The 25,585-nt window shown below is 38.7% G+C and overlaps 1 long non-coding RNA gene across 1 annotated transcript in view; it reads left to right on the top strand.

The window, feature by feature from the left end:
• The window catches only part of LOC122815296, a 520,377-nt gene that overhangs the window by 355,244 nt on the left and 139,548 nt on the right, over positions 1-25,585 (top strand). Inside the window, exon 3 of the long non-coding RNA XR_006366944.1 lies at positions 8,055-8,169. This is a non-coding gene — a long non-coding RNA (uncharacterized LOC122815296). The remainder of the gene's footprint in view (positions 1-8,054; positions 8,170-25,585) is intronic.

Genomic DNA, 25,585 nt, shown 5'->3' with positions numbered 1-25,585 from the left:
TGTTGGATTTCTTGTCTGGCATTTTTCAGCAAGGAGCTAGCTCCTCCACAGTGAAAGTACAATTGGCAGCCATTTCTAATTTTCATGTTTGTGAAGACAACATTGCCTTAGCCTCTTCTAGGCTGTGTAAGGTCTTTCTTAAAGGCACTTTTCTGTTGCTTCCTCCTGTCAAGGATTCAGTACCCCCTTGGGGACCTTACCTTTGTCCTACAGGCATTGGTGGCTCCTCCATTCGAACCTGCAGCTTCAGTGGATTTTAAATTTTTATCCTGGAAGACAGCTTTCCTAGTCACCATTACATCTGCTAGGAGGGTTTCTGAGCTTCAAGCTCTGTCTGCCGTGTCTCCGTATTTGGTCTTCCATAAGGATAGGGTCTCTCTCCGTACTAATCCTTCCTTCTTACCTAAAGTGGCATCTGAAGCAAACATAAACCAGTCCATTAATCTGCCTGTTTTCTTTCCTAATTTCCAAAGCAAGGGTGAATACAAACTTCATTTGTTAGATGTTCATAGACAACTTCGCTTCTATCCTCATAGAACAAAATCATTCCGCAAGACTGACCAGTTGTTTGTTTCCTTTTCCAAATCCTTTTTTTGGAAAGGCTATTTCTAAGGTTTCTTTGGCCAGATGGATCACTCTTTGCATTTTGCATGTCTACAAAGCAAAAGGTTTATCTCCTTCTGGTATTGTTAAAGCTCACTCTACCAGGTCCATGGCGACTTCTGCTGCTTTTTGGTCTAGGGTTCCTTTGGACGACATTTATGCAGCAGTGTCCTGGGCCAATTCACATACCTTCATTTCCCATTACAAATTAGATCAGATTTCTAGGGTTAGAGCATCCTTTGGCCCTGCGGTGCTCAGGAATATCCTTCCATATGGGCCTCCCAGGATTGGAGTAGCTGGAGACTCTGTCCCACAGGTTGCAGATAAAATGAAGTTAACTACTTCAGGTAAAGAAGTTATGTACTCACCATAATGTTCCATCTGAGTAGTTATACTTCTTTTTTCTGCAATCTTCCCTCCCTCCGGCCCCCGGACCTTGTCCTGTCTATTCAGGTTTGCTTCATTGGGCTGGGTTGTTTATGTATTTAGTTGCAGCAAACTCGATCTGAGGGAAGGTAGGAGATGGTAGTGCATTATGGGTAGGGGGAAAAGCTCAGAGCTTGGAACAGATGCTAGAAAAAAAGTTGCTGGCTCTGATCCGATATGGATCCGAATACCCACAGGTTGCAGAAAAATGAAGTATAACTACTCAGATGGGACGTTATGGTGAGTACTTCTTTTTATAGAATGAAAAATAACAAACAAGGCTCGATGGCAGAAATTACCAATTTTATTATCCCGTCCCTAATTACTATTAATCATTTCAGATTTATTTTACTTTCTAGTATGCATTTAGCTAGGTGTGATGATATTGTTAGTGCTGTAAATTCTGGAGATAAGAAAATATTTTGGAATTTAGCGAGGGCCGGCCAGTGCTATTGGGCTGCAGGACTGCAAAACGAAAAGAAAAAAGAAAATAAAAAAAATAAAAACAAAAGTCGTGGAACATCGCACATGCACACTCGCGGCATTTCCTGATTTCCTGACTGCTGGTGAACCAGTCTGGAGCATGTGCACAGAATCCAGACTGTGTCACCAGCAGTCTGGATTAGAAAGACAGCATTGAGCAGCAATATCCCAGAAGTATATGCAGTTACAACTGCATAGACTGGAAGGGGATCGGACTGCAACATCCGCAGGCTGGGTAGCACCCAGCTTGCTCTTCTCTCACAGGAAGAACTTGCTGTCTTGGCACAGGGTTTTGGATGTTACCGACATTAGGTGATTAGGGGAAGGACTCGCTCTCATTTTACAGATATTTGTGCTTGTGTGTGCTTGTGTGTGCTTGTGTGTGTGTGTCAGGGCTGTCATTTAGTGTGGTTTCTTGGTAGAGTGCACAATTTGTTAGGGGTTTATGGAGGTTGACTAACATCATCAGGCCTAACATAGTAAGGTTGGGGAATGCTGATATTCCACTGATTTACATCAACCAAAAGAAAATTAAGAGAAGCCACTCTGATGTAATTAATTAGCGAATACATGAAGTTGGGCCCACTGCATTCAATAAATGTTGTCTGAGTGGATTGCTTGTTCTGTGACTTTAGCTTTTCTCATATTAACTTGAAATGAGCTTGAGGGGGAAAAAATGCCCATTTTGCTAACATATCTGTTTTCCTACCATACCTTCCCTACTGTAGTTGTAGTAGTTGTAAGGAGAAAGAAGTATATGACCACGTGATCATAAAAAATATTTCAAGAAATAATTTTCTGCATTCAGTTTCATCAGTGTGTACGATTGTTTAAACTACAGGGAAGCCTGAACTTTAAACAAAAAAGCCGCATTGTTTTGTGTGTGTATTCACTTTTTATGCTCACTTAGCATAGCTAATGGGACATCTGTATCTCCTGCAGTCTGGTTCTCATACATAAGATTGAGTAATATGTAACTGATTAGAAAGGAACAACTGAGAGACATTTGTAAATATGATGATCAGTGTTTGTGCATATCTGCTTAAGTGTCAGAAAGCAATTTTATTTTATTCATTTATTTTCTGGTTAAGTAGTTTAGACATTCGTGCTCCTTTTCAAGAGAATCCTGGAAGCCCTATCTAGTCATGTGAGTTTCTCATAGTAGGCAGTCGATGAAATGAAAAAAAAACTTTAAATAAATGATTTAATTACCCAGGCAGTTGTGATTTGGGGCAGATGACCTAGCTGTGATCACTATACTTCCACTACTTATATTTTGACTCTGAGACTGTCGCTTTGCAGAGGAAAAGGCATAGTTCGTTTTCCTACAAACATGATTTACTGTTTTAGGTAGTACAACTTCAAAGTTGGAATATCAATAGTAGAGTTGATGTTTGGTATATCTCATGTCTTCCCCATATGGGAAGTGTACAGTGACTTATCACTGAGTAGGCACAGAAAGCAAAGCATGTGTTATATATGTAGGTGCAGGTCAAAACAAAGAAGGCTTATGAGTGATCTGTTTTCATGCTGTGAATAATAGTGAATGCAAATATTAGCGAATGTTTTCAACAGAATTTTTGCTGGCAGTCTTTTTTGCAAGATGACTGTACACCGGGGTAAGGGAATTTGTCCTTATCCTCACTGTTGTGCAGTCTTGGAGTTATGCAGGAGGTGTGAAGTGCAGGGGAGGGGGGCTTGCCCCTTGCAAAATAAGTTTTAATGCTTTTGTTTTGATCATTTCCAATTCAATCTAAAACCATCATTATTTCTTAGTTTGCTGTTGCGAATGTCCGATGTTTGAGACACACATACATATATAACGGAATAATAGTGCACATTAAATGTATGCTTGTGCAGAATAAAATGACCCCTCCAATGCTATATGTTGCTGATTCTACTGATTTATTGAATGTGTCACCTTAATGTGCTTTGAGATTAAACAGAGTGGGTGCTTTAAGTTGTGGGTAGTATGTAAGTGTATTCTGCAGTGTTTTTTCATTACCGTGTTCCTGTTTTGAAAGAATTGCATCTACTTTTCCATCTTGGCTCCAGGCATTACTTAAAAGTATATGATACTACTAGTACTCCACTCCCCCATGTAGTGACTCTGGATGTGTCCAGGCAAGGAGCAGTTATGCAGTGTAAGTCTGCAGAGTATTCCCCCATCCAAGGTAGACACAAGTACTACTGTGGCTTTTCATCTGCCCTTGATTTTGCAGAATGTTCTGGTTTTCTGTCATATTTTTATACTGTTGATTTATGCTTCTTATTATTCAGAAAGTGCCTGTGTTTAAGTAGCAGTGCTTTAATGACCATCAGGTAAGCTTGTCTGAGATTGTAAGATGCAAGTAAGCTTTAATAAGCATACTGTTAAAGAATTACCAACATTGAAAGTCTTTTTGTTGCCATACAGAGAATACTTACATAACTAGATAATGTAAAAGCCTTAGGTATTGAAATGCATATGACAGTGTTTGTAATAACGGACAGGATTACAGTATGTTAAGAAGCGCATTGCATTTGTTAGAGAATTGCAGTCATTTTTGCAGGCTTTACCTGTAAACTAAACAGAATGCCAATCTATCATGTGCGGTCCATAACCTGTGTAGTAATCCTTTAAGCAATTTATCTTGAACTTGTTTCTTGTTTGCTGTTCACTTTTTACTTTGATAATGTTTTCCCCATGGAACAAGTAGATTGTTGTCAGGCAGCAGGTCATTTTTGGATAAGAAACATTTGTACAAGTGTGGGGGTATCACAGAGATTGCTACTTTCAGCATGATACTTTGTACTTCTATAAAGCTGGATATAAATTATAATTAGAACTGCAGTGCAAGGAGAAGTGGTTTGAGTTGAGTACTGCTTTTTTTTGTAGTTGATTTTGACTGACATTCCAGTAATGTATTTAAAAAGTAATTTATTTTTTCATGCCTCACAACCTTTTTGTTTCCATCTAGTTATTAAGTAAGCCGTCATGTAGCCAATGCACTGAAATAATTTTTTTCTTCTGCACTTCATTTTGTCTTGATTGGACTCTCATTTTGACGGTTTTGCACCCAGGGCAGCGTGTTTTAATGTTCCAGTTGTTGTGGTTTTGAACATAGCTCCACCCCTTCCTAGTTGGTCACACCCCTTCCAATTGGCCCCACCCATTCAGGTGTCTCCTGCAGCCTCCCTTTGATTTGAAGTCACCAGCCACCACTGATATTTAGCTCTGACACCACATGGTTTGAACAATTAAATTTGATGGCACTTTTCAATATGACAAGATATGGAGTGTTGGTTTCTGTCTTCAGATGATGTGTTCTATTTTTAATTACTTTAAGTTGATTTACTATATTTAAATCATGTGATTTGGTGTCTTTTTGGCTGCCATGGAAGGCATTTTGCTGAGGAACTAGGGAGGGAAGAATAAAGTCTGCCTTTTTCTGCTCTTCAGATTTGTTTGCTTATTGTTAGTCTTGTAAAAGCTTTTTTTCTGGACATACTTTATAGTGTGATTAGTTCTTTTAAAACTCCATGCTATTTCTCCCACACTCTCACACTGCCCCCCCCCCATCTTTTTTTATCCAGTGCCTGTTAAATTTAAAGCTTTTATCTCACTATTCCATTGACTCATTTATTCCACCAAGTCCTAGGCTCTAGCTTACAGGTTTACATTTACTTTCTCCATAGCTGGCCTTAGGCATAGGCCAACTAGGAGGCTGCCTAGGGCGCCGCTCTAGCAGGGGCACTTTTCCAGTATTTATTTGGTTTAGGTAGACCAGGATGGGGGCACCAGGTAGTGTGCTTAGGGCACCAGTTGACCTAAGGCTGCTCCATACTTTCCCCTCAGCCTGACATTGAGGTTCAAGCATCTGGGAGTGGTACTATCCTCCGTTAGGATCCAGGGCCTTTGTTACCTTAAGCCCCTCCCTTAAATGCTGACATCAGCACGGTGGGCAAGCATTGGAGTGTAGTCTAAGCATGTGTCCAGCCATGGGCCAAAAGGAGAGCACTTCAGCTCTGCCTCCTAACCTGGTGTCTTCTTCCTTAACTCTGACCTCTGACAGCACTCCAACATTAGAAGCACCCAGTATGCTGTCCCCCAGGATAGGCACACCCATCCACACTGGCTAAGCCATCAAATGTATGAGCATCTAATCAAACTCTAGTCAACTGGCTGTGGTCAGGGCTTTATCCCTCCTAAATCACTAGTGCAAGCTAGCTTTGTGTTCTCTTGTGGTTTATGTAGCAGGTGGGTTGCTCATTGTTGATGTCTTCCCCCATGATTAAAAGTCTCTTTTGCAGCATCTTGCGTAAATACATTTGCAGAGGAGCTCTCTTATTTACAGGCATCATTTGAAAACCATTTACCCTATATGTGCAAGTCTGGCACTACATTAAACCATATTGGCCTAAATATTCAGGAGTTTAATTATGATGATATAATTGCCAAAACATTACATGCCTTATGGCTATTTTACTTTAGAGGCATAAAGAAAGGCATACTGTTGTACAGTGGATATAAAAAGTTTACACACCCCTGTCAAAATGCCAGGTTTTTGTGATATAAAAAAATGAGACCAAAATAAATCATTTCAAAACTTTTCCCACCTTTAATGTGACCTATGACCTGTACAATTCAGTTGAAAAAAACAAGCAAATCTGTTTGTGGAAAAATATTTAAAAAAATGTACAATATGCTGGTTGCATAAGTGTGTATACCCTTAAACTAATACTTTGTTGTGTGTGCACACCCTTAAACTAATACTTTGCTGAAGCACATTTTGCTTTAATTACAGCATTCAGTCTTCTTGGGTACACACCTGTCATCAATTAAAGAGACTCTGATTAACCCCAAATAAAGTTCAGCTGTCTTACTAGGATTTTCCTAACATTTACTCAGTTGTCTGCTACAGCAAAAGCCATGGTTCACAGAGAGCTTACAAAGCATCAAAGGGATCTCATTTTTGAAAGGCATCAGTCAGGAGAAGGGTACAAAAAAGAAGTCCAGAGCATTGGCTGTACCATGGAACACAGTGAAGACAGTCATCAAAAAGTGGAGAAAATATGGGACAACGGTGACGTTGCAAAGAACTGGAAATCCCTCCAAAATTGATGAAAAGACAAGACGAAAACTGGTCAAGGAGGCTGCCAAGAGACCTTCAGCAACACTGAAGGAGCTGCAGGAATTTCTGGCAAGTACTGGTTGTGTACTACATGTGACAAGTCTCCCGTATTCTCCATATGTCTGGACTTGTGGGGTAGGGTTGTAAGACGGAAGCCTTTTCTTACACACAGAAATGTCCAGGCCCAGCTAAAATTTGCAAAACAATACATCCTCTCCCAAAAGCATGCGGGAAAATGTGTTATGGTCTGATGAGACCAAGGTTAAACTTTTTGGCCACAATTCCAAAATGTACGTTTGGTGCAAAAACAACACTTCGCATCACCAAAAGAACACCATCCCCACGGTGAAGCATGGTGGTGGCAGTATCATGCTTTTGGGTTTCTTTTCTTCATCTGGAACTGGGGCTTTAGTCAAGGTGGAAGAAAGTATGAACAGTTTAAAATACCAGTCACTTTTGGCCCAAAACCTTCAGGCGTCTGCTAGAAAGATGAAGAGGAATTTCACCTTTCAGCATGACAATGACCCCAAGCAAACATCCAAATCAACAAAAGAATGGCTTTACCAGAAGAAAACTAAAGTTTTGCAATGGCCCAGTCAGAGCCCAGACCTAAATCCAATAGAAAATGTGTGGGGTGACCTGAAGAGGGCTGTGTACAAGAGATGCTCTCGCAATCTGAAAGATTTAGATGCTTTTGCAAGGAAGAGTGGGCAAATATTGTCAAGTCAAGATATGTACCATGCTCATAGACTCCTACCCAAGAAGTCTAAATGCTGTAATTAAATCAAAAGGTACTTCAACAAAGTATTAGTTTAAGGGTGTACACACACAACAAAGTATTAGTTTAAGGGTGTGCACAATTATGCAACCAGTGTATTGTACGTTTTTTAGTTATATTTTTGCCCCTAACAGATTTGATTGTTTTTCAATTGAATTGTACAGGTTATAGGTCGCGTTAAAGGTGGGAAAAGTCTTGAAATGGTTTATTGTGGTCTCTTTTTTTATATCACGAAAACCTGGCATTTTAACAGGGGTGTGTACACTTTTTATATCCACTGTAGGTATAGATAGATCTAGATATACGTGTGCATGTGTAAACTTTTTATATCCACTGTATATTTTAAGCCTCTGTATTCTCAAAAAACTATTGGTAGTTATCTTTAGGCATCTGCTTATTGTTCCTTCAGCAGCAACAAGTGTTTTATTTACTTTTGCAAGTTTTTGTAATCATTCCTATCAGTCTGAATAGAATTGAGTGAGGGTTGTGAGTACAGTGGAGGTCAGGGTTGGGAAGTTTATATAAGAAAAATCATGGAAAACAATTACATTATTAAGTAGCCAAATGCAATGCTTTTGATAAATGTCATACTTATGAACCACACCTCATTAACTAAAGATGTTTTGTTAATGCTGTATTTTTTTCCTTAGATAAATGATCTGTACTCATTTTGAAAGTCCTGAAGAAAAGTGGATTGGATTGTACATGTGCAAGGTGAAGGTTTACATGTAAAATTTTCTACTTGAACATATTACAGAGGAGAAGGTAATTAACTTTGTCTTAAATGAAAGTTTTGAAAACTGTATTTCTTTCACCATCCATTTCACTTATTGCTGCTTGCTGCAGAATGGGGAGGATTTATTCTTAAAAGTTTTTATTCTGTTTCCATTTTTCCTTTTGTATCAATATGTAGCTTTTGTTAATCATGCAAATTAAAATAGGGTCTATTTTCACTGAGTGTATCTTCATTTATTTAACTTTTTGTTTGTGATTGCTGTATTTGGTTGTCTGATCAATGACCATTCAAGTGAAGTCCATCTAATCAGGATTGGTCAGTTGAATGGAACGTTTGGATATTTGAATTTATAATTTTGTCTAAGGTTTGATGACCTGAAGAGTTATAACACAGAGGAAGAGGTGAAGGGATGTCCCCTTGTAGGGACAAATATTACTAATAATACAAGGATCAAAATGGTTCTGTAGACATGGATGCATTAATAAATAGCTTCAAGAATTATAAAATGCCCAAACAGAGGTGGTGCTCCTTATAGCCGCTACCGTACAGATGACACTCCATGCTCTCCTAGAAGGGGTCTTTGAGTTGATTGTTCTGAATATTTTGATGTGTGTGTACTAGAGTAATGACCACTAGGGCCTTTTTAAGCCTAGCCATGAATCACTGGGGGGGGGGGGGGGTTAGTTGATTGCAAAGGATTGGAGGAAGGTGGGTCTTTTAACATTCATCAGCCCTTAACAGATTATCTGAGCAGCCTTGCTGGGCTATAGGGCTTTATATAAGCAAGATAGTACAGATCACAGAAGGGAGGCATGTGAAGCATACGGAACAGCACTGGTAACAGCCTTGTTGCTGAATTCTGTACCTGATACTGTCATGTAAGGTCCATGTGTATAAGCCTGAATTAGAGAGCATTATTGTGGTCCATGCAGGATGATACCAGCATATGAACTAGCATAACTAGATCTAAAAATTGAATTGGGTATTTGATCTGGGTTATATTCTTAAGAAGGTTTAAAGATGAATCAGTAGAAAGAGAAAGTGGTATGTAGGATGTTGGCATAATGGTTATGGTGTTTACCTTACAGACATACGAGGTACAGGGTTTGATTCTCACTTGGGGTAACTGGCTAGGCTTAAAATTGCCCACAAGGGCAGTTAGCCTAGTACTAATCTATGAACCTTTGAACCTATAATTTTGCATGTAAAGTTCTGGAATTTTGTTGGTTTGTTGGTTTAGTTAAGTAGCAGTTTATTTGCAGTTAGCTGTAGGAACTTCACCTTCATTTCTAATTACAGCTTAGGTGTCGTAAAACAGCATGTTTGTTTACATGAAGAATTTAGGTTAGGACATCTAGAAAATATGTTGATTTCCTCAAATGTTAAAATGTGGCATGCTTAGTTTTCTTTCTGCCTAGCAACTGTACATGGCTTTTTTTGCTTTATTGTTCGCTTGGACTTTGTGTGAATGCTTTCTGTAATCATTTGTAGCATTCTTAATATCCGCACAAGAAAAGTATAATGAGTGTAATAATCTTAAGTGCCGTGTGTACCATGTTGCAAGTTATCACACCACACAGAATCAGCACTATTCATTTAAAATGGGATTGGTCTAAAGTATTGCTAAAAAAAAAAAAAAAAAGTTCCTTGTAGTAATTTATTAATTGTGTCTTGTAGCAGGCCTATCACACAGCAAACTAACCAATGTTGGGTGTTCAGAAAATTATAAGTAGTAGCCACACTCTGCTAAATTTAAAACTAGTTCATTAGTTACCAGATTTTTGTCCACTTTGGGACTGCAAGCAGGCCTTTTCCCTTGGCGCAGTTCAGTGTGTGTACAAGATATTCACTCATTCATCTATTTATTTGCTTTTTTCTTATTAGATGTGCATTACCTTTATTGGAAGTTTTATAGCCTCAGACTTGGCCATTTCTATTTAGGTAAAAGTGTTGCAGATAAAAATCTGTACATGACCATGTACATAAGAGTTAAGAGATTAAGAAATGCCTTGAACTCCTATCTTCAGTGAAAGGACATACAGTAGATTCTGGTTGTCATGTGGTAAGTCATCTTTATTTAGGAAGCCGTTTTGTCACACGTTCTGGGCAGTGTACTTAGGTTTACATTGTAATGTTAGAGTAGACTGAAAAGATGAAGGTCTGCTGTACAGACTTCACTTACTTTGAGCTGTTTACATAATGCACACCATTCTGTAAACCAGAAAATTGTACCAACCTTAACAGTGTAATACAACACTACTCCCTCAGTAGAATTTTATACCATAGAGAAAAAGCACTAATTATAATCAAATCATCTAATACTGCAGGTGACTCTCTGTGGAAATGGTGTAGCTAAACTATGGAATTAAGTCCCACTACCTCAGAAATCCATTCAGAATGCAAACTCGTTTAAAACACCACCATTGCTTTGATAGATGAAGTGTTAGAACTGCTCCTGTAAATCTACAGGATTAATGTCATTGTTATCTTAAGTTTGCCGTATTATAAAACCATTTATCTTGTTTCAGAATCTTGTGCCCCACAACCAGTCTTCACCAATACCTGAATAGTTTTATTAACATCTCCTAACTACATACATAGCTTTGTGACACTGCTGACCCCCACCACTATACTTCTAATATAAACCTCATGACAACCATAATATATAATTGTCTGTAAACTTGTGTTATACTCTCATTTGTAACTACAATGTAAACATTTGCTGTCTTACCTCACATATTTCTTTAACTTTCTAATCACTAATCCATGTTGTAATCTGTCTGACAAACCCACTAATACCCTTCTTCAAATCCTCCGTGTTAATCATCTGCTAACACATAAGCATTTTTTATGCTGTAACTGCTTCTATTTTCATATGAATGTAATCTGTATTACTTACTGTCTGTTCATGTATATCATTTGAATGTCTGATGTTTGTAATATGTTGGAGCTTTTCTCCCTGGGAATCAACTGAAAAGTTTTTTTTTGTGCAACTAAACCCAGTTGGGAAACAAGCAAAATAAAATAAATACATAAAAATAATTTGAAGAAATATAGAAGTTTACAAGGGCATTTAACCTAGTACTAATCTATGAACCTATGAATCTAGTTGAGAGGTGTATAGTGTTGGATAACTTGATGTTAATTTGTAGTTTGTTGTGGGAAAGCAAAATTCAAAGGATTCTAAAGTCAGATTATAGTGAGGCTTGTAGTCTTGTTTGTTGCTGAACAGGATTGACGTCTACATAAAGCAGAAGTTGTTAGAGGTTTATGGGTAAATCAGTAATGTAAAGGGAAGAGAATCTTGGAGTACACCTTTGACAAGAGTACACGTGGTGGATGTATTTGGTCAGAAGTGACACATGAAGTTTTTTTAAATGAATAGCTTTTGACCAGGAGGAAACACTGTCAGAAAAAAATGCAGTATGAAAGCTTTTTTGAAAGGATATGATCATTAATAGCACCTGTGTAAAGGCTACGTTTCATGTTAGAGTAGATATTGTCTAACAAGTACAGGATAGCTGTTATGGTGCTATAATTGTTTCTGTTATGGTGCTATAATTGTTTCTGAAGCCAAACGGTTTATTAGTGAGGATATTATACTTTTGGATGTATTAGGATTTCTTGGCATAAACGTTTTGAGGATTTTTGCTAGAGAGAATATGTTGGAGATTGTACTGTAATTGTTAGATGAGGAGTTGTGGGAAAGTTTAGGTAGTGTATGCATCAGTGTTTGTAACTGTGGGGAACAGTGGAAGTAGAGAGTTTAAATATGTGACACCCTGATCCCTTGTATGGGAGGGTGATGCTGTTAGCTCCATATTGTTATAGGAAGTCAGGGTGGAGTGAATAGAATAAGGGGGTTATATGTAAACTTAGATTGTTTTAACAGTTCTTTTGACATTTTTAGCTATGGGGTTTGTCAGTTAGAGAGTGGAAGGAGTTTACCTGTGTTATGTTTGAAATCATTTATTAGATGTGGTAACCGGTTTTGCATCAAAGTATATTTTTTGAACAATAAGAAGTTTGAAACTCTAATATCTGACACAAGCATTCCCCAACTGAAAATCCCTTCGCCTGACATGACAGTCCATAAAAACATTTCATGGAATAAAATATATAGTTTCGCAGAAAAAGCACAGTGTTTCATCAGAAAAATAATGTAGTGAAAGGTTTTTCCCAGAAACGTACTCATCTTCTCAACCTTGAAGGATTGCTATCAGAGTGTCAGTTCCATAAAGCCTTAAGAGGGAGCACCCTTTGGGGACAAGAAACCACTGATGCTCCTTGAAGCCTTAAGTGCAACTTTTATAGGTACATAAGTGTTTACTAGGCTAATGACCACAAGGGCCTTTTTAAGCCTAGCCATGCATCCCAAATTTCTGACAAGTTTTGATACCCTTGATAAGTGTAAGCATGGGCCTGGGAGATGAACCATTTACAGGTTACCTGTGTCCATTAGAGACATAGGTGCCAAATCAGGGATGCATTTCCAGTCTCCCATCCAATTGTCCAAGTTGCACTTGAATTGGGTTAGGGAAGAACTCTGCTTCACATGGATGGGGAGCTTGTTCTGTAGATGGGGTAGTCTCTGGGATACATACCTAGCCCTGCAGCAGGTCCTATTTATATCACAAGCAAGGTTTTAAGTCTTTAGAACAGGTAATTCTGGTGCAGTTTGTTTTGTGGATATCCAGGAGGTCCATCGGAGTGGGGTCTGACAACTCCCTGTATGCCAGGCATAGATCTCCCCTCAAAAGCCTGTAGGAGACAGAATACAGCGATAGGGCCTTGAGGTGGTCTACATAGGACACATTACTTAGGCCCTGTATTCTTTTAGTGAGGAACCTCTGTGGACATTCCATTTGTTGGATATGCCTAGTTAGGTAATACCAAAAGGGGCATTGTACTTGATAGGTCTAATGAATGCCGAATACAGTGGAACAATGATTTCCTTGAACTTAGATACCATACCTTTGTTTATAAGGTGTGCAACACAGAATGATCTCCCTACCACTGTAGACACGTGATGGTCAAAGGCCAGACCACTCTCCATGTGTGCCCCCAAGTCCCTAACCACTGAGTCAACTCTAAGGGGTGTCTTGTCAGTGTGATAGTTACCAGGGACGGATGACTTCCCAAAGGATACTAGCATGCATTTCCCAGCATTTTGCCTCAGTCCATGGCTTTGACACCAGTTGTTTGTGTATCAGCCCCTCCTGGAGAACATTTCTGTCAGTTTGAGATTCAATGACCACTCCTAATTTGCAGTCATCCACAAACCTAGTCAGCCAGAGACCACCGACATTGGTCTTGACTTCTGAGACGTAAATGCCAAAAAGGAGCAGTCCAAGGACCGTTACCTGAGGGACTCCACCCATGACTGGCCACCTTCTAGAGGTTGACTCCCCATTTCTAACCTCCTGGATCCTATCTGTGAGCCAATTGGCTATCCACCAGGTGACATAATACCGAGCACCTGAATTGAAGTAAGGGTAAAATAATCACACACAGGTTCAGTGTATTTGTATTATATGGCTCAGGGCTATAGGAATATCTCACAGAGGTCAATGGTTAATTGCTTCATGACAAAGTGCATCAGTCTGCCTGCCCAAAGAAGAAAGACATCCCTATAGCTATATCAAGAACCTCCACAGCAATACCCAGATTTGCTCTGAGATACTGCACAATGGTACCTCCTATACTCAGCCAATAGATATTGCCAACATATACTGGCTGACAGATTCAGTGCCAACTTTACCCCCCCCCCCCCAAAGAACCGATCAAAATACCGGACGAATGCCAGGCATCCAGCATTACTGCAGCACAGGTTAAAGCTGCATTGTCCAAGGCCAGGAATACAGCTTCCACGGGACCCGATAATATCTCTGGCTGTGTCCTACATGAACTACAAAGCAAACTAGCACCTCATCTGTTTGCCCTGTTCAGTCACAGCTTCACCTCAGGCTTTATCCATACCAAATGGCACACTGCTACAGTCATATCTCTCCATAAAGGGGGAGAGGCTACAGTCATCCCTCTCCATAAAGGGGGAGAGACTACAGACCCTGAGAATTGTCACCCCATCAGCCTGACTAGTCTGATATGTAAAGCTATGGAGCGCATCATCATGGACCTGATTAACAAAGATATAGGAAATCTCCAAACTCTGGACCCCACGCAGTTTGTAAAAGGAAGATCATGCCTGTTCAACCTGGCTTGACTTCTTTGAGTCTGTCACTAGAGCTGTAGATGAAGGATAAGGCAGTGCATAGAGCCTACCTCAATCTGGCCAAGGTGTTTGATACCATTCCCCACATGGGAATTATTGATAAACTCACCAAACTAAGCATCAACCCCTGTATCTCTGTATTATGCAGCTCTCTTTAAGCCTTACAGCTGTTAGGGTATGTGGAAGGTGCTCTCAAGCTTTGAAAACTAGCCAGTAGTCATATCCTTGACAGGCGGCCTTGAGCTTTTCAAACATGTACTGTTATAGTAAGTTTGCGTACACAACTGCACTATTTTTATGGTACATTTATTTACACAACTGTACTATTTGAATTATGCCTCATAATCTGGGTACAGTGGCATCTCGCTTCTGTTAAGGCCATGTTTGTTAGAGTGCAGCTTGATCCTGGACTTGACTTGAATGTAAAAGAGTCACTTTTTGTTCAGGGGATTGTTCAAATATTGGGTTTGATAATCCTGTGGCTGAAATGAATGTTTTTATTGCCTTGCCATGTCTGTGGTTGTATGTTAGTTTTATAGCATAGCATTATTCTTTACCTACAGTAAAGTTGTGTTATTTTGTTGTTCTGTTTGTCAGGGGCATGGTCTTCTTGATGCCTCCTTTCTCGCATTAGTTGCAGTTTGAGCTGTAGGCTTAGGAGTGTTTTTATTCCCCTTGCTTTCAAAGTCTGTGGTGTGCAGTATTATTCGACATGCATACTAAATGTGTTTAATTTTCCAGTCCATTTTATATAAATTTATATTCACTATTTACTTTTAGTTTTAGCTTGTCTCTTTATTTGGAGCAAAGTTTAGACTTTATTTTACGGGTTTTATTTACATAAGTTGTGGTAAATTTTGTATTTACTGGACATCTCTTTACATTTTATATATGATGCTTTGATTTAAACATTCAGAAGCTGAGTTGAGTGTAGCTGTTATTGCTAGGACAACCTTAAGTGCTTGCAAAACTATTTAGTTATAATTTCCTTTCTTTTCTGTAATTGTTTCTAAAATGTACTTTTTGAATACTGTGTAATGTTATGCAGCCTTGCAATAATACAGTGTTGTGCGTTTCTCGCTGAAATGTAATTCTGCACAAAAATGTCAGTTTTGCATTGGTATCCTGTATTGTTTCTGCACACCAAATGCTGGCATTATATAGATTAATAGATAGATTAATGAATTAGTACTAAGCTAACTGCCCTTTTTAGGCCATTTTAAGCCCAGCCAATTAACCCATGTGAGAATCAAACCCTGCACCTTGTGTCTCTAAGATCAGCACTGTAACCATTACACCAACCTCCCACCTCATATGGTACAGCTTATTAAAAACACATTGTATTATCATGATTTTTATTATTATTGCTTCTTGGCCCCTTCTACCCCCCCCCAACACACCTAAACACACCACAGAATCAGAGGTACTGTGGTATTACAAGTCCCTTTATTTTTGTACAGACCTATTTTCGGCAAGACATATTACATGCAAGTTAAAAAGTATACCATTGTAGATGTACCCACCACCCCAAAGTCCACCACAGTTTCCACGAGAAGCACAGTAGCAGAATATGTACTGAGGTGCCAGAACCATGTAGTCTTCTAATTACTGTGCAGGATGAATGGTTTGTTGCTGAATGACATTTACTGTCTTACAAAACTACATCAGGACAGTATTATAGCTGTCTCTCAACCACCAAGAAACAGTGAGGAATGTACTAGTTCAGTAGCCACTAGCATTCTAGAATAAGGAATACCATTTTTGTGCAGATCGTGCGCACATAGGTTTTGTAATAGATGTTACAATAAACTGTATTGTAGCGCATGGAAAAATATCAGTGCATTACGAGTTTGGTTTTGTATTGCAGAACCATGCTAAAAAATGTGGCATTTTATGCTGCGGTGGTGCAGCTCTAGCATTGTCGCCTCACAGCAAGAGGTTTTCCCGTTCAATTCTCGGCTGGAGCACCTTCTGTGTGGAGTCTGCATGTCCTCCCCATGGTTGAGTGGCGTTCGAAAGACATGCATGAATGGGCATGCCTTTGTTGAAGGTTGGGTGTCGAGCTTGCACCTCGGCACCGTAAAAATCTACTGTCAATCATTAGCGGACAAGAGTTCCGCTGTGGCAAACCCTAACTGGCAAAAGCTGAAAGAAGAAGGTGGAAGTAGTATGCGTCAAGCTTCAGTTTGTTTCCTATCTTTATCTCAAATGCTTTTTGAGATGTTTAAACCATGCCTTGATTAGAAAGTCCCTTAGAGTAGCACGGGGTGGGGGGCACATGGTTTTTTTTGATGGTCTTAACTCCATAACAGCACAAGATACACTCTTCAAAAACTTCAGTAGTAGTAAATGGTACAATGCTTTGTTCTCTGAATATTCAAGAAAGTTTTTATTTCATTATAGAAATGTCAAAATATTTGACCAGGCTGCAGTGGAGCAGCGGTTAGCATTGTCGCCTCACAATAAGAGGTTCTCCGGTTCAATTCTCTGCTGGCGCACCTTCTGTGTGGAGTCTGCATGTCCTCTCCACAGTCGAGTGACGTTTAAAGACATGCAGGTAGGTGCATGTGTGAATAGGTGTGCCTTCTTTGAAGGTTGGGCGTCGGGCTGGCACCTCAGCACTGCAAAAATCCACTGCCAATCATTAACGGACTGGAGTTGCACTGTGGCGGCCCCTAACCAGGAAAAGCTGACAGACATTAGTATAGAAATGTCAAATATTTCATTACAAAATAAGTTGGCTATATCAATGTATTTGATCATCCTTGTGAAGTTGAGATTTGCAGCCCACTGTTTTTGACATGTATTTGTCTGCAGTTTGGTAACTGGGTTAGTGTACTGGTCAGCAGACCCTTTTCAGCCATGACCAGACCCAGGAGGAGGATTTCGCAAAACAGCTGTACAAGATAAAAAGGCACACAGACAACTTAAATTACAAGCATATTTACATCACATATAGTAACAGTTTGAATTCTAAGCATTATGCCCAACTAAAAACTACCTGGGCTAGTAAAACAAAAAGAACAATCTCTGAACTGGCTTTTACATGAAGTGTAAAATTAGCCATTGCCCTGAAAGCAACAATATTTAGAATTCGTAAATAAGTGTTCTTTTAATCCGGCTTTGAATTACTCTAATGTGCTGATTCCTTATTACTAAGTCTGTTGTAGAAAAAGCTCTTACTTGTGGAGGTTCTGAAATGGGAGGTAAACGGTACTATGGTTTCTTAATGACAGAATGTGGATGCATAGTTCTAGTGCTTAATTTGAAATCTTGTTTTCAGAGGGGGACACTCTCTCCTGTTTTCAGTACTTTGAAGGTCTGTGAACCAAGGGGCAAAATTCTCTGGCAAACCAGTTGAACTTCACTGGGAGTTGGCAGTGATGAGTTTGTGTGTCTGCTAACAACACAAATCTACAGATTTTATTAAGTTTGTATTTTGTAAGTATTACGGCTTGTTTGTAGATCTGTTAGAGCTAGGCTATGTTTTAATTTGGGGATACGTACATTCCTAGTTGTAGCTCTGTGAGTTGTGGGGATTAGAAGGTGAGAAACTCTGTAGCAAAGTATAAGTTGGTATAGAGTGTTAGATCTTCAGATATTCACAGATGTATTTTCTGTTAGAAATGGTAAAATGTTGCTTGCTGAGTTAAAAATTATAATAGTTGTAGTTTTCGGGATTTTGTTCGGGTTGCTGAATATAATTGATTTTGTGAGGATTTATTAGGAACTTATTACTCAGTCCAGACTGTCCAGTTGCATATTTTTTGCAAGTTTTTTTTTTCTGGGAAGGTGTTGGTAGCCTTCTTCTCAAACCCAGTAAAGATATAATCAGCATACATTACTGATTTGAACTGGGATAAGTCCGAGGATAGATCGTTGATGAAAAAAGAGAAAACGGGGCCAAGTACAGATCCCTGGGGGACACCAGTTTTAGGATACCTTGATTAGGGAGGAAGTTTCCTTTGAACACCTGAAAAGTTCTGTTTTGGAGGTGGCTATCAAACCATCTTATGGCTGATGGAACAAAGTTGAACTTAATGAGTTTATATGTGTTTCAAATGCTGTTATGTCTAAGAAAAAGGCTTCCATGTTGAATCCATATTGTCTGTAGCTAAATACAAAGCCGTCATGTTTCTGAATGAGTTTTTGAAGTTGTGCTGATTACACATTTGCAGGTTTCTTTGTGATAAAAAAGTTTTGTAGATCAGCTTCTCAAAGATTTTTAAGACATAAGTTTCAGTTGGTTTATAATATGTGTTATTTTGAGATGGCCTTTTTAAGAAGGGGCATGATGTACACATTTAAAGGCTAAGCAGTGGATGTTGAGGAGAGATTGAAGATGTGTGCGAGATCAGTTATGAGGTTTTCTGACATTTTGAGGAAAGAAAATAGCAGTTTAGAGAATATACTGTCAGCTATATTTAAATTTTAAAATGTATGCATTTTGTAACATGTTCTTCTGTCAGTTGTCCCAAAAAGAAGGCTGGGTTTGGTAAGATGCAACTGTGTACAAGTGAGGTGAATGCTGTTGTGACACCAGCATTGCATTAATTATTGTTGGTGACAGCGTTTGAAATGCCTAGTTTATTTATTTAAGGTTTGCCCTAGAAAGTGTCAGTAAAGAATATTGACTGTGTGGGAATCTGTATTGTTCCAGGTCGGGAGTTTTAATTCTTTCTAGAAATGTTTATGAGAAAACAACCTGTCTAGTCCTCCACAAAGTAGCCTTTGCCATAATAATGGCAACTCCAGCCTCTTTTCTGAGTTCCTTGTAGGTGTTGTGCAATTGCTTGTAGGGTGCTGCTTCCACTCCTTCTTGGATTTGTCAGTGGATTGAGTTGTTGTTTAATTTCCCTAGATAGCCTTGGGCATTTTCTGCTCTTTTGTTTCCTTTCAACTAAAGGAAACTCTCACTATTGCAGCATAAGGGTCTGTAAAGTTATAAAGAGATGCCCTGAATATGCCATTCAAGTCTGCAAAGTTGTAAAGAGATGCCCTGAATATGCCATTCAGATCTGCAAAGTTGTAAAGAGAGGCGCTGAATATGCCATTAAATTGAGTGAGTGTTTTGTAGGTTCATAGATAAGTACCAGGCTAGCTGCCCTTACAGGCCATTTTAAGCCTAGCCAATTTCTCTCTTTCTGTTTGAAGTAACCTATCCCATTTGGTTATAGATTGGCCTTGCCTCATCCCATGGTGATAATTACATATGTTACCCCTAATGAGAATAACTGGGATTATGCCATAGATAGTTTGAGGGGACCCATTCATGGGCGAAGGCATTTAGGAGCACCCTCTGTCCGATAGTGGTACAGGGGTCAGTCCTGTGGTAAATTTTGCTTCTAATGTTGGTCTCCAGATGATGGTACAAGTTTGTTTGTTTTTTTTCAGCTTTGAAGGACTAGGTAGAAAGGACTGGATAGAGATCGCTCAAGTTGTTAAGAAGGATAGTTACCTGTTTGCATGTACGTTTTATGTTCGTAATAAGGTCTAGAATGGAGTTGCTCCCTCTTAATGTTATTGGGTCTTCTAGGTTCAATAACTAAAGTAACTGCTATAGGGCGCAGACCGAGGAAAAGTGAGGGGAAGGAGATTTACTATGCAAATGTATAGATTGGTATCTTCTCCTAGTGCAAGATTTAGTAAGATCCAGTCATGACTACTGCACATAGCAACACCTAAATGGATGACTGACACGATTTTATGCAGGAGTAGGGCTGTAACCCCACCTTACCTCCTGGTCAGTTGTTAAACTAAGTCTTGTGTTCGGAATCTGTGAATGGAGAGGGACAGTTCTTCAGTCAGAGTCCAGTTAACCCAATATGTGTGTTTTTAATATGTTCTTAAGCTTTTTTTTGGTCCTCTGCTAATCCTATTTAGGTCACTGGAAATATTTCAGTAAATGACATTATGTGGCTGGGTGATAAAAGTTGCAGCAGACGTTTGAAAAGGAGATAAAACATTCATGCTCTAGATGATTTGGAGCCACACTGATGCTGCTGCAGTTATTTTATTCTGTAATGTCTATCAAAATTGTAAACGTGGGATGTGCAGAGGGAGCATCACTGAATTATTGAAGGTAACATCACACGATCAAGAACACTGCAGTATATATTTGCTAAGAAAGGCTGGAACTAAAATTTCAGTAGATGAAGCCAGTAAACCCACAGCCCCAAAGTGAAGCAGAGGTACAGTCTTTTTAGGAAACTTGGACAGTTTCATAAAATGTGTTTACACTTATCTGAATATCAAAAGCATGCATTAATTGCATGGATACTTTGTGGTTCACAAATGTTCAATTGTCAGAAAAATATGCTTTTTTCCAAAATAAATAGTCCTGTCCAAATCAATATCCCACTTAAATGTAGACTTTGGTCATGTAATGTATTTGTGTGACTACCTTTTGTAAGTCATTGGAGTATATTAATGCAGGTTTACTTCAGATAATTGTTTACACAGGAACAAAAAGGGAGAAGTATGAATATGAAAAAGAAACCTAAGATTGTACCCCGAAAAACCAGTGACGTACAGAAGCTAGGCATATGGTTTACCTAGAAGTGCAGTGAAAGTGGCCCCCTGCATACTTGGGGAAACTGTCAGCAATGCAGCATGGGTGTTTCTATTACACACAAATTTAGCAATTCATATTTCTGGTAGCAAAGAGGATTAAAGCTGCAAGCTGTTTCTTGTGGCCCAGGGTTTGATGACTCTTTGTCAGTGCTCCAAGGTTGAGTGTATGTGGATCAGTGTTGTACCCCAATTAACTACTAAAAATAAAATTAGCAGTGTACCTAGAAGTTCAAGTTGTACAGTATTTTCTGAAACACATCTTGTATGATACTTTAAAGAAAACTGACATGAGGACAGCACTTTTGACTGCGTTATTTCCAAAATCTGTGGCAGCGTTTCCTATTTGAAGTATTACATGACTGTTTAATGTTCGCTGGAGGAATGTGCAGCTCCATTCAAAGTAGCTGCCATGTGGTACATCGCTCACTTGTAGTTATGCCTTCACAGTATACCACAGTGGCGACCAGGGTTCAAGAAAGGATTTAGGCAGCTGGGGACAGTCTAGAGGGAGAATGCCAGCTGGTGTTCCACCTAGGCATCATCTGGGTAGTTTACTAAAGGTACTCTGGGAAAGTCACCAAAAATGCAGTCTTATATAACCATACTGTCTGCATTGTCTCCTTACAAATAACTGTATGGTCCGCATTGTCTCCTTACAAAGTCTCCATAAATGCAGTCTTGTATTACTGTACGGTCCGCATAGTTTCCTTATCTAACATTTTGTGTCCAACTGATGCTTTACATATCTTGTTGTCTTGCCTAGGGGGCTGCACTAACTGTATTTGTTTTATTTTCAGTGTGATTTCTGTGTAGACTGCTCATTTTAGTGTTAACTGTGTTTTGTGCATATGCACATCATTGTTATTGTATACCTCATGTCCCCACAGCTGCATAACTATTCAATGTCACATGCTTACCAGGAGCACATTTGGAGTGGTTGGGATACCAGGGCTTTGGACTGGTGCTCCTTTGTAGTCTAGAATCCATCAAGCTACAGTTTGGAAGTTGCAGTTCAATTTCAAAAAAATCCTAACCGCCTCCCTCTCATCCCAGGTTTTGTGCTATTTTGTCAAACCCCTTTCTAATACTGTTGCATCTCTTTTCAGAATGTTTAGGCCCTTAGCATTGTCTATTAAAAGATGGACCTTGAGGCATACATTAGTAACTGTGGCTTATGTTTGGAGCAGACTACATTTCTTTTGTTTTCTGTGCTCTGTTATACGTCAGCTGTCTACATAGGCTTACCACTCAGATTCTGTGTGTGTTTAATCACAGTTTTCTGACCTCTTTAGTAATCTTTCCATTCAAGGAGTGTTATTGAAATTGGTACTTTTGACAGCTTGGAAAGTAGATATAAATTAATAGTGACATTGAAGTAGGAGGGCCTGAGTTGTAGGTTTAAAGACAGTACCTTGAAGTTAGCTTCTTGCTTTGTAACTCGTACAAGTTGTAAATCACAGTAGCAGCAGCATGTTCTGACATCAAAGCTGGATAGAAGACTAGAAGATATAGTAGCTGTATTCTGCAAACAATTGTGTTGGAGTAACTGAATAGAAAATGCAGTTAATACATAGCTGATAGTGTTAAGAGAATTTTTCTATCTTTCCATTTACTTTTATAGTGGAAATGTTTGTTCTATTCTGCCCTGGCAACAGGTTAATTCTGGTTTATTTCACTGTCTGTTAAAAGCAGCATATGGCTTAAACTACAAGATTCTTAGGATCATATGAGGGTCCTCTTTAATTCTAGGCAGTATTACTGGAACTCTTGTTACATGACAGTTTTAATTTCAGGTCTGTCTGTACTTGTAAACATTAAAATGTGAGATGCTGGATCTGAGTTCTGCTGTTTTAAGACTGTACTTGTAAACATTAAAATGTGAGATGCTGGATCTGAGTTCTGCTGTTTTAAGACTGTACTTGTAAACATTAAAATGTGAGATGCTGGATCTGAGTTCTGCTGTTTTAAGACTGTACTTGTAAACATTAAAATGTGAGATGCTGGATCTGAGTTCTGCTGTTTTAAGACTGTACTTGTAAACATTAAAATGTGAGATGCTGGATCTGAGTTCTGCTGTTTTAAGACTGTACTTGTAAACATTAAAATGTGAGATGCTGGATCTGAGTTCTGCTGTTTTAAGACTGTACTTGTAAACATTAAAATGTGAGATGCTGGATCTGAGTTCTGCTGTTTTAAGACTGATTCTCATGTTAATAAACTATGTCTTAAATAAGAGGTGGTTGTCACCTTCTCATAGCTGTATATGTTACACTGAATATCAATTCCAGTTATGCTTTAGGCAACAACGTTAGTGTAATTTGATAAAATGTGTTTTTCATTTTTTTTTTTGGTTCTTAAATGACTGTCACAATCCTCGTCAATGTCCATGATTTAGTAGAAAGACCCTGATTTTGCTATATATTTTTGTCCTGTCCCTCATAACTTTTTCACTTTTCTGGTAAATTGGTGAGGGTTATAGTCTGCCAGTAATTGCTGCTATTAGAGTTTCACACTTTTTATTGTTCAGAAAATGCATGATAATGCAAAACTGGTCACTATATGAACTTCAAAGTGAATTAGAGTAGTATTTATAAATTGTCCCTGATTTTGGGAATTTGTCCCCCATTATTGTTAGCCTTGTCAACAAAGAAGTTGAGGAGTGTGCCAATCATTACACTGTATTTCCATACAGTCGCACTAGCTTTAAATGCAGCAAAAAGTTTTCTTTGTAACCAGAAATCCATTACTTATTAACAGTAGTGAATTGTATTGTGGCTTTAGCACTACGTCATACATGTTTTAATTCTCACTACCTGTAACATGTATTTGACAGGCATGCCTTTGCAGTACATGAAATCTTCTGTTACAATTAGCACAGAAATCTGGTAGTCTATTTACTAACTGAGGTAGTGAGGTACTATTGTGATGCAGGATCTCTTAAGAAAATATTAAGGGGCTATCAATAACAAAATAAAACAGAAAATAAACTGCACATTCTTGGTGAAAACAAGTATGTTAATACTCTTGGCTAGTAATGGGGTTTATTCCCCACTCTGAGGTTTTCAAGTCAAAAAGATGATGAGGTCTGTAGAGTATTTTTTTCAGATAAGTGGAAATATAACCAATGTATTTCAAGAAACTTTTTAAAAGCAGGTTATCCAGGGTAACCTGGGTGCAAGAACCATCACTGTAAAGGGAACAATAAATAACCGTGTTTTTCCCCACACAGGGAACTTCACATCTTCCTCTTCATTTATGGTAATAGAGAGTCACCACAGTGCTTGGAAGGAGCACCACTCATTCATTCTGTATTTATTGACTGGGAAGTTCAAATTAGGCATAAGCTGTTTTAATCCGAGGCCTCTGACAGTTACCACCACTAACCTGCACGCAACTGATTTTACAGAAAGTTCAATGGGTAGAGTAGGCCAGGTGAAGGTTACTCAATGCTGGAACATTGGTATGGTTCTTGTATTTTCGATGTGCCCATCCATTTCAATACAAGAGAGTAGAAAAAGTGTGGTAATTATCTAGGTATTGTGCACTAAAGTAGACATGTACAGTAATTTTTTAGTACTGTGGGTATGAAGAAGTTAGCAGCTAATGCCAGTTCACTGTTGGAGGGAGACAACTTAGACTGTATGCACCCAAGTAAGTGACTTAATCTGAGAAAAAGTATTTTGGAATCTCTCCAATATCCTAGCCCTCCAGAAGGTTTTAGATTTTTGTTAGGAAGTGTTTGCATAGATATTTTCATACCCCAAGCATTCTTCACAGAAGTTTTACTCGGGTAGATAAATGCTGGAGATGGGAACGAGAGGTAACTGAGACCATGCATGTTAGGAGTGTAACAAGTACTTAGATTGTAAAAATTCCCTACAGAGTACTCTGCCAGAAATTTTAAAAGAACAAATGTCTGGAAGTAGAGAAAATACAGAACAGAGTCAATTATCCGAATGTTGATTATCAGAAACGCCAGTTATCAGAGCCAGCCTTCCAAAGTTTTTGGGTAGGAAAAATCATAAAGTCTGAATATGTAAACATTACACGTATTTGCTTAAGCATGTTTTTTGAGCTTGTAGCCAGCTTGTGTGTGAAAAATATTCTATATTGTCCATTGGAATGGTTGAAACATGTATTCCTGCATGCAGAAAAAAAGCAAGATTTTTAGAAGTTTCTTTATCTGGTTCAATTATATGTTTGATTATCCAAACAATTTGATTATCCAAACTACCCTAGGTCCCAATTAGTTTGTTTAATCGACTCTCCACTGTATTCATTTGAGCTGGGACACAGAATCTGAATTGCTTTACATAGTAAGGTCTTATTCAGCTTCCTGTGTATCACTTTTGTGCAGTGTTTAATTACTAGAAAATTATCGAAACATAACAGTGCTGCTATCACAGCTTGCATCATACTCTTTAATAGACCATAAAAATAACAAAACAAACAATATACAAAAGATGAGTGCTTTCAACTTATACTAATACTTCTGATCAATAAACAAAGATAACATTGTAGCTTTTAAAAGCAACTCTAACCAGTCACATCTACTCTAAAAACTTGGCCCATTCAAATTATTTCATATTATACCCTTTCAAAGCAGTTTTCAAACGCACACATCCATTTAAACCTGGGTG

The sequence above is a fragment of the Protopterus annectens genome, chromosome 11.part0 (assembly GCF_019279795.1).
Source record: "Protopterus annectens isolate FY-2018-M chromosome 11.part0, PAN1.0, whole genome shotgun sequence".
NCBI lineage: Eukaryota > Metazoa > Chordata > Ceratodontiformes > Protopteridae > Protopterus > Protopterus annectens.
The sequence above is the reverse complement of the archived record's forward strand: the minus strand, read 5'-3'. Positions and strand labels throughout refer to the sequence as shown.